The sequence below is a fragment of the Prionailurus bengalensis genome, chromosome D1, assembly GCF_016509475.1.
Source record: "Prionailurus bengalensis isolate Pbe53 chromosome D1, Fcat_Pben_1.1_paternal_pri, whole genome shotgun sequence".
In the NCBI taxonomy this organism is placed as follows: domain Eukaryota; kingdom Metazoa; phylum Chordata; class Mammalia; order Carnivora; family Felidae; genus Prionailurus; species Prionailurus bengalensis.
The window spans coordinates 5,950,413-5,964,238 of NC_057346.1; positions in this window are offsets into that span (position 1 = coordinate 5,950,413).

Sequence of the window (13,826 nt, forward strand, 5' to 3'; positions counted from 1 at the left end):
GTACGTCATCGAATCTTCTCTCTCCATAAAAACCTGTTCTTTCGTATTTCAAGTCATTTTGCTAAAAATTGCTCATCATATGTACTAAAAATACTACCAAGAGTTATATTTAGAGTGGACTTAGTGTTTCACGGCATTTAAAATAGCTTGGAATATGAAACAATTTTCACCGCGAGAAATCATCCTGGACTTAGAGAATTTTTGTCATCTTTTGCCATTTTCCCACTAAATGCCAATGTGCATCCCAATCATTATGGCAACCACAAGATTTCCCTACACGTTTCCAAATTCCCCCGAGGTGAACAGTGTCCTTTCAATGAGAACGACTGGTCTGTGCCAACCCTGCCAACCCCAGGGACTGAGCCACAGATAGTCAGCTCAGGGCATCTCTCCAGTGTAAGCTAGGAGTCCAGAGTTAGGCTCGGGATCTAAATTGGTCCCAAAAGTGACTCCGTCCATCCCTATAGCTTTCTTTGTCCTCCCCCCATCTCTTCCCCACCCCCACCCTCTTGCTCTCTGACATAGGCAGCATGTAGTTAATAGTGGAACCACATTATTACTATGACAGGAAGCGTGCCTCCAATAGCACCAGCTCTGCGGTGGTGGACTGAGGAGCAGAAAACAACCCGGGTTCTCGATGCCACAGCTGTCTTGCTAACTAAATCAGCCAACGGCAAAGCCAACCCCACCTGAGGACCTGGGGCTGTGACAGGATTTCATTATTCCTTGAAATAGTTTGAGAAAGGCTTTCTCTCACTTTCTTATAAAGCATCCGAACAGATACAAGTAGAAAAAGAAGACTAGTCTTCCCTCTATTATACCAAACATTCCGGATCCGGCCCCAGTTTACATGGTCTATTCAACAAAACAAAGCTCCTGCCTCTCCTCCTTAGAAGACACTTTGTGCATCATCTCTGGCCAGTTGAGTATTTTACCTGTTAGGGTTCTCCAGGGAGACATACGTATATGTATGTGCATACAGAGAAAGAGACAGAGTTAGGGATGGACCTACGTACCGATGGAGGCAATGAGGTCCCAAATCTGCAGGTGAGTCAGCAAGCCAGAGACCCAGGCGGGCTTATGGGTTAGTTCCAGTCTGAGTCCAAAGGCCTGAGAACCAGAAGAACCAAAGGTTTGGTTCCCGTTGGAAGGCCAGCAGGCTGGAGATCCAGGAAGAGTCCGTGTTTCAGTTCAGGTAAAAAGGCCAGTGATCAAGGCTGGAAAGAATTCTACGTTGCACAGGAAAGGTCTTCCCGCTCTGTTTGGGCCTTCAGCTGATTGGGAGAGAGCAGTCTGCTTCCGTCCACGTTGGAGAAGGTGGTTGAGGGGCACCACCGCTGGTTGAGCCTGAACAGGACTGGGCAAGGGGAGCCTCCTCACCTGCTCCCGTCCCTGGAATGTACTTTCCGCCCACCGTTCCCACAGCTGGCATCATTTGTAAGGAATCACCTTGAGAGAGCGAGGTGTTGTTGAGACCATCTGTTTATATAGAGGCTTGTTAAGATTCTGGTGGTCAGGTGCAGAGATCTCGTCATCTGTGACCACCCAAGACAAGCCTCATAGGCCAGTTCCTTGCTCCTTAAACCCGCTTCCCAGCAACCTGGAGCGTCTGCCTCTTCCTTTGGTCTCTCTCCCTCCAGGGACAGGGGCCAGAGTGCAAACCAGTAGTCAGTCTATTGTTTTAAATGTTAATTTCATCCCCAAACACCCTCACGGAAACCCACAGAACAACGCTTGAGCAAACTTCTGGGCACCCCACGGGCCCAGTCCACCTGACATATAAAACTAACCATCACAAGCCAGCACATGGGGAAGCTTATTCCATCTCAACCAAGTGAGCTTGACAAAGAATTAATGCCAACAGCATACCACACACACCTGAGGAAAGTTCTGACTAAACATTTCTACTGCGCTCTATCTCCTATACTTGTAGTAATATTTTAGTAACCCCCGTAAATGGACCTATAAATCTCTTATAAGTAAATAAATTATTACCCCTGATAAATTATAAATTAACAAATTAATCCCTTTTAAAGGAGCCAGTTGCCTCCTTCACCTGCCTCTCATTTGGCTCTGCTTAAAGTGCTTTTAATAGGACTAGTTATAACCACAGCTATCTGTCAAACAAACAAATGAACAAACAAGCAAGGGGTACACGGCACAAATTTTAGTTGTCATTCTTAAAAATCCACCTTGGGGGCACCTGGGTGGCTTGGTCTTGCTAAATGTCTGGCTTTAGCTCAGGTCAAGATCTCACAGTTTGTGGGTTCGAGCCCCGTGTCAGGGGGGTGGTTATAAATAAACAACCATTTTGTAAGAATCCAGCTTGGAATAACTGAACAAGGCTCTGAGCTAATCATACTGTTAAATTAACGAATACAGTGATGAACAGGCTATTGTGTAGGAGTTAAATTGTGTACAGCTGGGTACCTGGCGGAGGAAAAGGGGGTGGGGGGGAGGGTGGATGACAGAAATTCTCCTCAAGTCCGTAAATACCTCCCTCTAATTGTAAAGACATGGGAAGGAGGGTCCATAACAAAGGGCAATGGAAACATCCACAGATCCATGAATGAAGTCTTATTTGAGGTGGAGAGACGTGTAGACGAGGCGACAGGGACTGAATAAAGGCCAGTGGTCCCTGTTCTCTCTTCCTCTGCCGCCATGTTCTGTCCCTCAAGCCAGCAAGGCAGGTCCCCACAGCTTCTGTGCCAGTTCTGACTGCCCTCCAGGAGTCCTGGGTGGCATCCCTTCAGCACAGTACCGCCAACCCATTCTTCCTTTTTTTTTTTAAGTTTATTTATTTATTTTGAAAGAGAAAGAGAGTGAGGGAGGGGCAGAGAGAAAGGGAGACACAGAATCCGAAGCAGGCTCCAGGCTCCCAGCTGTCAGCACAGAGCCTGATGCAGGGCTCGAACCCTCGAACCGTGAGATCACGACCTGAGCCAAATTCAGGAGTCTGGCACTTAACTGACTGAGCCACCCAGGCACCCCTCTTTCTTCCTGATGATAACCGTGGTCAGGTCAGTTCTCCGCTTGCACCCCTTCAACAGTACCTTGTATTCTCAGAATAAGACAGTACCTGCCATTGTCCTCATCCAGGCCGACAAGGCCTTCCCCATCAACACCCTTCCTCTGTGTGCACTCAGTGCTGCCCTACGCTTCGGCCATTCTCAAATATTTCTGGTTCTGAGAAGGCACCACACTCCCGCTCACCTTCAGGTGTTGTAATGGCCTTTCTTTTCTACCTGTCATCTAGTTAGAATTGAGTCTGTCGCCAGCGACAATGACTTACACGTGACAGTTGATTTCCTGCTCACATATTCAAGTCGCCATGGAGAGCTGCTGCGGAAACAGTAATGAGGTGGGAGGGCTTCTTGTTCTGCTCTGTACAGCCTCCATGCCTCAGTTTCCTCTAAGGTCTAAAAGGGTTGCTGCAGCTCCAGTCATCACAACTGCATTGCACTGAGGAGGCAAGAAACGTGAGGGTGAGAAGCGCATGTCCCTTTCCTTTAGGAGGACTTCCTGGAAGAGGCTCCCACTGCTGGCGCTTACAAGTCATCGACCAGAAAGTGGTGACAGGCGGCATCTGACTGTAAGAGACACTAAGAACCGCATTTTCTGCCTCGGGTAGCGTGTGCATCGCTAAAACCCTACACTTCGTGGCTGTAAGAGAAGGGGAAGACGGACAGAGAGACAACTAGCAGACTCCAACAGCCTCACTTCCACTCTCTTTACCACCACTTGGCCTGGATATCACACGGTTACCACAGACCACACAGCCTTGCCGTCGCCTTCTATAAAAAGCCTTTCTGAAGGCCTATCTCAAGTCTAAGTCCTTGTTTTATGCTATTACAGTCACTGCCCACCCCTTTCTGGTCAATTCACCAAATCACTCCCTTCATATACGCTGTTGTGGACTGAATGCCGTGTCACCCCAAATTCATACGGTGAAATCCTAGCTCCCAGCGCGATGGTACCAGGGAGAGGGACTTTGGGATGATGAAACCATGAGAGTGGAGTCCACGTAAAGATTACAAAAAAGGGGCACCTGGGTGGCACAGTAGGTTGAGCATCCTGCTTCGGCTCAGGTCATGATCTCACTGTTTGTGGGTCCAAATTCCACGTCCGGCTCTGTGCTGACACCTCGGAGTCTGGTACCTGCTTCTGATTCTGTGTCTCCCTCTCTCTCTGCCCTCCCCTGCTCATTCTCTTTCTCTCTCTCTCTCTCTCTCTCTCTCTCTCTCTTTCTCAAAAATAAATAAACATTTAAAAGATTACAAAAGATATTTAAAAGACATATAAAAGAGGGATTAATGCCCTATACAAGAGACCCAGTGAGCTCTGATGTCCTTTCCACTATTTGGCCACACAGAGAGATTGCAGCCACCTATGAACCAGCTGGACTGTCCTCACCAGGTGCCACATCTGCTGGGGCCTTGATCTTAGACTTCCCAGCCTCCAGAACTGTGACAAAGAAATTTTTTTCTGATGTTTATAAGTCACCCAGTCTGTGGTGTTCTGTTATACTGACCCAAATGGTCTGAAACACACAGAGACTAGGGTGCCTGGGTGGCTCAGTCAGTTAAGCATCTGACTCTTGATTTCAGCTCAGGTCATGATCTCATGGTTCACGAGTTCGAGTTTCACATCAGGCTCTGTCCTGACAGCATGGAGCCTGCTTCGGATTCTCTCTCTGTCTCTCTGTGCCTCCCTTGTTCGTGCTATCTCAAAATAGCTACTAAATGAATTAAAAAAAAAAAATACAACACAGAGACTAAGTGATTTGCACAGGTCATACAACAGGAGGGGGTGAAATTGGTATAAGAACCCAGGTAATTGGTCCCTAGAGTTGGGTCGGTGCCCTGGACTGCTTCATTATTTCCCCATAATCTCCACGAGGGTGGTAAATGGCTAGTCTCAGTTACCGATGTTTCCCATTACCTAGCCCAAAGCCTAACACATAGTGAGGTCCAAAAAACATGTGTTAAATCAATGAAAAGGCAAATAACAATGTGTCTCACGGCAATCTGCAGCTGGCCTGTGTTATCTCCAGGACCCGGGCAAATTATACAAGATACAGAATGGCTACAGCCTGGTTTATAATGAGATCATCTGTTTCAGTCCCACTCAGACAAGAGAAAAAAAGAAACAAAGATCTCACACACGAAACAAAGAACTTCAACTTGTTTTTCATAGACTCAGGACCTAAAGCTTCTGGGCTCTTGTCCTTGGTACCACAAAGGTTCCCGGATGAGAGACACAGCTCCGAAATTCCAGGATGATAAGAAGATCTGCTTTAGACAGAGTCATTATTCACAGGAAAGTAAGGGGGCCACTCATTCAGATGAGTCCAATCTACAAGGCATTTCTCTGTTGTTAATCTGGATAACTGCTCGTTTCATAACAACAAGATCTAAACCATTTCTTTTTTTTTTTTTTCAACATTTATTTATTTTTGGGACAGAGAGAGACAGAGCATGAACGGGCGAGGGGCAGAGAGAGAGGGAGACACAGAATCGGAAACAGGCTCCAGGCTCTGAGCCATCAGCCCAGAGCCCGACGCGGGGCTCGAACTCACGGACCGCGAGATCGTGACCTGGCTGAAGTCGGACGCTTAACCGACTGCGCCACCCAGGCGCCCCTAAACCATTTCTTAAGTGAACCTTCTCGGGATGCACTTGGATGTTTTATACCTCTGCTGTGTGTGTGTGTGTGTGTGTGTGTGTGTGTGTGTGTGTGCGCGCGCGCGCATGTATGTGTGTGTCTCACTTATTTTCTGCAGGGAAACCATGGTGCGTTTGGATTCGTTCCTGTTCTACATAGTAAGACACCAGGACTGTACCCTGTCCTTGGGGAATAAAGCTCCAAATTGTCTCCATTATCGACTCATCTGAGATTTTATTGCTTTTGGTCAAGAATCACTGTGAGTCACATCATTTCTATAATCATTTTTTAAAACCTCAGCACGATGTCCCAGATGTGTAAATGTGGATTCATATTTGATGAGTTCCTACATTATTCAGAGCACAGAAGAAAAGTCTAAGTGTGATTTAGTGGCAGCCTATGAGACATCCAATCACTGGGCTGGAGTCAGGACCCACGGGCTGGGCCCAGTGGGGATGTAGCCCTAGGGTTGCTAAATCGGATCAGGGAGCGCTTAAATTCATCAAAAGTCAACTCCTCTGTCTCACTACCACCCTCAAGGCCCCCTCCGCTCCCCACCTCACAAGCCTGTGTTGACAGGTGAGGCACAAGAAACATTTCAGATGTTTTCCCCCAAGACATCTCCTATTTCAACATTCCACCTTATGGTCCAAACTGGCAAAACAGAAATCTCAAAACGTTAGAAACATCATTTTCATACAGAGAGTGAGCATTAATGCCTGTACCAAAACAATAACAAAGTTGATTCCAAGGGAATTTGAAAAACTAAGATTTTTTTTATCATAAGTGGGAGGGAAAGAAAAAGAACAGTGGAACCAACAAGCCATGTCAGCTACAAAACCAGTTAACATCCTTCAGCACAATGTAACCGGAACCTTCAGCGCTATCTTTTCTACAGCACAGCGGGGGAGGGGAAGTTATCTAAAATTAACATGTGTATCTTACTAGTTTGCAGAACTGTTTGATGAATTGTGCAGAGTTTATGCTCCTGAAGAGCCAAAGGGCATTTTAGGACCCACTAGACAATGCTCTTTGTGTGGTATTAAAACCTCACATAATCACCGTTGTGCCTCGGTTCTATCCACGCACTTCAGCCAAAGTCAACCAAGAACACATCTACAGTTGAACAGCGTTCATTTCTTGTTGCAGCTAGAGAGAATGCTCACCGTGGACACCGTGGACAACCGTGCGGTGCCTCAGTAATAGGGCACGAGAAAGAACCCTTTATGGGATTTGGGTTTGGGTTGAGCATCTGCTGGGCAGGGGCGATTCTGTGATCGGGGGTCTCATCAATCTTATCTACAGGGAGGGAGACTAGAACAAGGATAGAGCTGTGATCAATAAAGGAACAGCAGGCACTCATCAAAAAAAAAAAAAGAGAGAGAGATTTGCTCTTTTGTAAATGGCACAGTGACCTTGTGTTTGTGCTTCAAAAGAAAAAAAAAGTGGTCCTGTTTTGTCTCATTTTATCAGAGTAAACTCGGTCTCATTTATCTATGAGAGGCCTTGTCTGAAGTTGAAATTCTGTCAGGTTGTTTACACCTAATTGGAGAGTAACATGGCCTAGCTTGCAAATGCCAGAATATCTTGTGAATGTTAAGTGCTCATATTTTTTTTCTTTCTCATTTCCAACTTTTGGATAATTTTTCTCAGCACCACAAGTGCACGAATAAACGAATGGCTAGCAGGAATAATAAATAAGTTTAGCTTAGGAAAATAAAGAGATATGCATCCTACTCAGAAATTATGAAGTTCAAGATGGGGGTGCCTGGGTGGCTCTGTAAGTTGAGCGTCTGACTCTGATTTGGGCTCAGGTCGTGATCCCAGGGTTGTGAGATCACGCCCCATGTCAGGCTCCGTGATGAGCATGGACCCTGCTTAAGATTGTGTGTGTGTGTGTGTGTGTGTGTGTGTGTGTGTGTGTCTTCCCCTCCCCAGCTCGTGCTCTCTCTCTCTCTCACTCATAAAAAAAATTTTAAAAAAAGAATCTCTTCATGTGATCACATTGTCATCGTTACCAAGAACAGTTGACTTCCCAACATCCCACCACCTCAAGAAATGCCCTCTCCAGCAGCAGCAAGGACAGTGCATAGTGAAGGTCAGGCTGCTAGAAACCACTCAAAGTTCCAGCCAATTGATACAGAGCCGCCCCCCCCCATCTTTCAGATAAGACACCCTTTCTTAGCGGTGCCAACAGCTTCAGGAGGCAAGGCAACTGCGACAATGAGACACCAAGTGTGTTCACACTGGCTCAGCTCCAGGCAGCACAGTGGACCTGCTCAATGCCCAGGAAGTTCTCAGTCAGACTCAACATTTTTCTCCTTTCAGCCATCCGTGGTGACACCCCGGCAAGGGAGTCATAATTCAACACCCCCCCCCCGCCAGAGGGATCCCCCACACCACCTTCAGCCCCTCCCCGGTTGTGGCACACTTCATTTACCGATGACTTTCTGGAGATGACTTCATCAGTGCAAGGAGGGCAAATGCCAACAGCTTCTGCACAGCATAATTCTTGGCATCTTCCTTGAGACTTCTGTGACATTCAGCTGGCTTCCAACTATGTGCCTGACTTATGGCACCATCCGTATTTTGTTTGCATGTTCTTCTTGATCTTCCTGAGAGTTTTAAGAGCTTACCCCAAATCAAGCAGATAATGTAGAGCAGAGTCAGGATGCAAACTCCTCTCTGTCCAGCTCACAACCCCAACTTTTCCCTACCTCATAGAAAATTCCACTGGATTTTTAAAAATGGGAATTTCAAACAAGAGTTTAACAACAAAACTAAAAATGTTTTCGTGCACAGGTGGTTAGAAAGTGTGGGACACTCTCTGCACATGCACGGCTAACAGAAAATAAAAATGAAGCAAAGTGTCCAATCTATCACATGTTTGACTTTGATGTATGTGAGTCCCTCTGACTCGTTCCTATCCTCTTAGATATGCCAAAATTGGAGCCTCTCCTGTGTTGTGATCCAGTTGGGCATTCTCTCTGGCCCTTAACCAGCCGGAGATCAAATGAAAAAGGGAGTGTTGTGAGAGATCTAGAAAGACATCTTCCAGGTCTGCCCTGGTTTTGAAGATAAAAAGTTCTCTTGGCCACTGAAATGCTGTCTTTTGGTGTACTGAATCCTGGGTGCTTTCTTCCCTCAGTTCACACAGTCTTTCATACATTCCGCTTGTTGCCAAAGCTCAGGATTTGAGAGACCTGGCCCCTTCCATCATTTGAGCTGCTGTGGCCCCAACTGTTCAACCATCCAGGCTGGTGTTATGGGACAGACCCCGGAAGCAGATAAGGCTTGAGGGTACTTCTGTGGGACCTAGCAAAAAACTTACTTCAAACTTGGTGGGGGGGTGGGGGGAGATGGTATTTGTCAAAGAAGACTGTATATACATACACATATGCGTTCACACACACACACACACACACACACATCCCATTCCAAATACTTGTCTTTTTTTAAATTTTTTAAAATGTTTATTCATTTTTGAGAGAAAGAGGAAGACAGAGCTCAAGCAGGCATGGGGCAGAGAGAGAGGGAGACACAGAATCCGAAGCAGGCTCCAGGTTCTGAGGTGTCAGCACAGAGCCCGACGGCGGGGCTCAAACTCACGAACCATGAGATCATAACCTGAGCCGAAGTCAGACGCCTAACTGACCGAGCCACCCAGGTGCCCCCCAGATACTTTTCTTACACAGTGACACTGACACCTTTTCTTTGGGAAGTAGGACCTATCCCTACCCCCCCTTTCCTCCTCCTTAAATTTGGGCTGATCTTAACCAATCAAACATGGCAAAAGGGATGCTACTTGGCTTCTAAGGTTAGGTCATAAAAAGGCATGATGACTTCCATCTGTCTGTCTCTGTTTCCCTCTCTTTCTCCGATGCTTGCCCTTGGGACCCGGGCACCATGTTTTGAGGAAGCACAAGCCACGTTTGGGTGTTCCAGCTGATGAAGCTTTCAGCTCTAGCTAGGACCCCAGTTGAAAGCCAGCATGTACTGTCAGACATAGGAGTGCTCGAGACTGCAGATGATTCTCGTCCCCAGCCTTCAAGTGTTCCAGCCAAGCCCTCACACATGTGAACCAGAGGTCTGTCATCCTCATTGCACTGTATCTGAACTCCTGAGCCACAGAAGCCATGAGTGGTAATGCTTGATTGTTGTTTTAAGTTATGAGAGTACGGGGTGATTTACTATACAGCAACAGATAGTCCCGATGGATTCTAGCAATCAAGTTCTCTGTAGAACAGAGATACAGCGGGGGTGCCTGGGTGGCTCAGTCGGTTGAGCGGCCGACTTCGGCTCAGGTCACAATCTCACGGTCCGTGAGTTCGAGCCCCGTGTCGGGCTCTGTGCTGACAGCTCAGAGCCTGGAGCCTGTTTCGGATTCTGTGTCTCCCTCTCTCTGACCCTCCTCCGTTCATGCTCTGTCTCTCTCTGTCTCAAAAACAAATAAACGTTAAAAAAAAAAATTTTTAAAAAATAAAAATAAAAAAAAGAACAGAGATACAGCAATTGTGAAATGGGACCCTAGCTATCTATACTTTTCCTATCTTCTCTTTCCACTGCTTGTTTGCACATGAGAATTTGCAGGGATTCCCATCACAGTTTCCTTCAGGTTAATTATGGAAGCATTGAGTAGAAAGTTGAAAAACGTCACCATGTTTGTTACAATCGGACTCTCAAGAGACACACTAACTCCTACATGATTAGTGTACAAGTGTGGTCTTGGCTTAGGCGATGACCATACCATGTTCTTGATTTGTCCGCCGTACAGTGGGAAATACTGCAAACACAAACATTTCAATCTCTGGGGTACAAAAGACGAAGTTTGGCTTAAGGTTTAGTGAAGTAAATTGATTTCTTCAGTCCTTTAAAAATTTGTTTTGGTATCACCGATCTATTTTTCTCCCCACAGGAGCCTAGTAGGCGATGGGGCAGTCTGCCAGGTCGTAAGAGCATCCAAGTAATCCTCTACCCTGAATTAAGCAAGCGTCGGACACTCTTCTTACAACGTCTCATTTAATACCACATGATCCCTGTGCAGTTAATTTAACTCCCACGTTATATAAGGAAACGGATGCACAGAAAACGTGGATGGAGGCTCTTTCTAACACATTTAACTTAAGTGACTTCAACTACATGTACATTCAGTCAAGCTATAAAACCAAGTATTTACTTTTAATAGTGCCCATGGCTCCAGACAGCTCATTCAATGAACCTTTGTTTCAGATATCAAACAGTATCGGAAAAAGAAAATATTTGACCAAAAGGAGTAGGTGGCCACCAGGACCCTTGAGTTTGTACTAACAGAATGTGAAGAGCTTTCAGACGTAACTGATTGCATGCACTGATTGAGAACCCAACCTTCACCACCATCAGACCCCAACTGGTGGTAACTTGTCCAGGATCACAAACTAGGAGGTGGTGAAGCAGAGGTTCAAACCCAGGTCCACCTGAGTTTGATATATATATATATATATATATATATATATATATATATATGTTGTGTTTTCTCTACAAATCTACCCTGTGCACTTACAGATTGGCATGCCTGCCTGTTTGAGGACAATGCATTTGTGAAAATCCTCATCAGGACAGTAACAATAAAAAGCCCTGGAGGCTCATTGTCGATTACTGGTTGAGAGCAAGGGATCTAAAGCCAAGCTCCCTGGGTTTCAATCCCAGCCCTGCCATTTACCTGCTCTGTAAGTGTTCTGGTTGTCTATTGTTGTATACTAAACGACCCTAAAATTTCATGTTTTAAAAAAATAATTTAGAGTCACCTGGGTGACTCAGTTGGTTAAGTGTCTAACTCTTGATTTCGGCTCAGGTCATGATCTCGCGGTTCATGAGTTCAAGCCCTGTGTTGGGCTCTGCACTGACAGCACGAAGTCTACTTGGGATTCTCTCTCTCCCTCCCTCTCTCTCTCGGCTCCTTTCGTTCATATTCTGTCTCTCTCTCACTTTCAAAGTAAATAAATAAACTTAAAAAATTAAAAAAATACAGGTGCCTGGGTGGATCAGTGAGTTAAGTGTCTGGCTCTTGGTTTCAGCTCAGGTCACAATCTCACGGTTCATGAGTTTGAGCTCCGCATCAGGCTCTGTGCTGACAGTGTGGAGCCTGCTTGGGATTCTCTCTCCCTCTCTCTCTGCCCCTTCCCCGCTTGAGCTCTCTCTCTCTCAAAATAAATATTTTTAAATAAATAAATTAAATATAAAAATAAATTTAAAAAATAAAGTTTATTATTAGCTTTTGTGTTTCCAAAAGGGAGATCCCAAGACCAAGTGTTCCCCAAAAACTAGGTAGAATCTGTAAGACTACTTATGAACTATCCCTGGAGTTCATGTAACATCACTCGTGCCATATTTCTTGGTCAAAGGTGAGTCATGGTGGCCAAGAGAGATTCAAGATATCATGGCACGTGGCTCATTAGAAGGCTCAACTTTGGACACAAGCTACCATAGTAACCATGGGCATTTATTTCAATTCTTTGTGCTTCATTTTCTCCATCAATAAAATGGAGGGGATAAGGGTGCTTACTTGATGGATTTCTTGTCAGAATTAAGTGGAGTCATACATGTAACATGGGTAGAAGAGCACCTAGCACATAACAGGTACTCAATGAAAGGTACATTGCCATTACTATTCTCTTAGGAACGCATGCTAAATACTGGGATGCTAACACTTCACCCCCACAGAGAGCTTTAATTGCACACTATACTGCTCCTAGAGAACATAACCACAGCCATGACCACTCTTAGACAGCTTGACAAGGACTTTGGGGAGACTCTTTGTTATGCTCCGTGAGGCTCGTCCCCACCATGAACAAAGGCAGATATCCTTCCATGTGTTGTCAACATAGACTCCAGAGGATATTTCAAAGCCAGCCACACTCAACAGGCTCTCAGGCAGGAAGATCAAGGAACATACTCACCAACTCTCTTCACAATTTTAAACATGGTTCCAAGAGAATCTGCTTAGCAGTAAACTGTCTCCCATCCCTCCAGGGCCAAAGCTGAGAACTTCAAAGACTCAGGGGCAAAAAGAGATTTTGTGGTACCCAGAAACCTTGGCCCCAAGCTTGAGAATTTTCTGGACAACCGGCCAGCTGAGGTTCCTTTTAGAAACAGAAAAAAAATTGCTCAGCTGAAAAGCCATATGGTTCCCAGGAAATCCCTGGCATCGCTGGCCCACAGTCACATCCTCTATGACAGTGCAGACTGTTCCCAGGCGCCCATCACATGGAATCAGCAGCATCAAAGTGCAGACATAGCTGTTAGAGAGCTCAGATCACAGGGCAGAACGGGAGAAGCACTGCGCAGGGCAGGCTTACCTTCTCTCTTTCTAGGTTGTTTCAGAGCATTCAGGAGGTGGCTGGACATCGCTGTCCAGCTCATATACCTCTAAGCCCCCCAAAAGATCTATGGCAAAAGTAGCATTTTTGGTGACAGGCACAGACCAGCAGTGGTGTGTTGGAAGTAGACCCTCTGCTCCAAACCCCTTCCCTCCCACTTGTCACACTGCCTGAACCACCACCAGACGAACTTTATAAATGCTAGTGACCATGTCCTCTTGAAAAGTAAAGATTTCCTCGGTTGAGTTATTCATTATGGAATCATAATAGAGGTCCTCCTAATATTTTAACGTTTATTGATTGATTGATTGATTGATTGATTGATTGAGAAGAGAGAGACAGAGCCTGAGCGGGGGAGGAGAGAGAAAGAGGGAGACACAGAATGTGAAACAGGCTCCAGGCTCTGAGCTGTCAGCACAGAGGCTGACGCGGGGGCTCCAACCCACCGACTGCGAGATCATGACCGGAGTGGAAGTCGGACGCTTCACCGACCCAGCCACCCAGGCACCCCAGAGCTCCTCCTAATATATAAGAGGAAAACAGAGGAGGAAAAGGACAAGGAGGAGTAGACATTTCTTGAGTAAAAAGAGCCAATTGCAGGAACAGCAAGGCAGAGGTAGGGCCAAGACAAAATGAAGCAGAGGCTTGACGTCTGTAGGACTCTCTCAAATGTGTCGGCTGTTTATTGTGAATGAAGTCTCTACCACTGAAAACCGGGACACTACTCGTTATTGCCTTCTATCTTTTGACCCTCAAAAATCAGACAGGGAAGAGACTATTACCTCCCGGGTAGTTTAAAAAACAAAA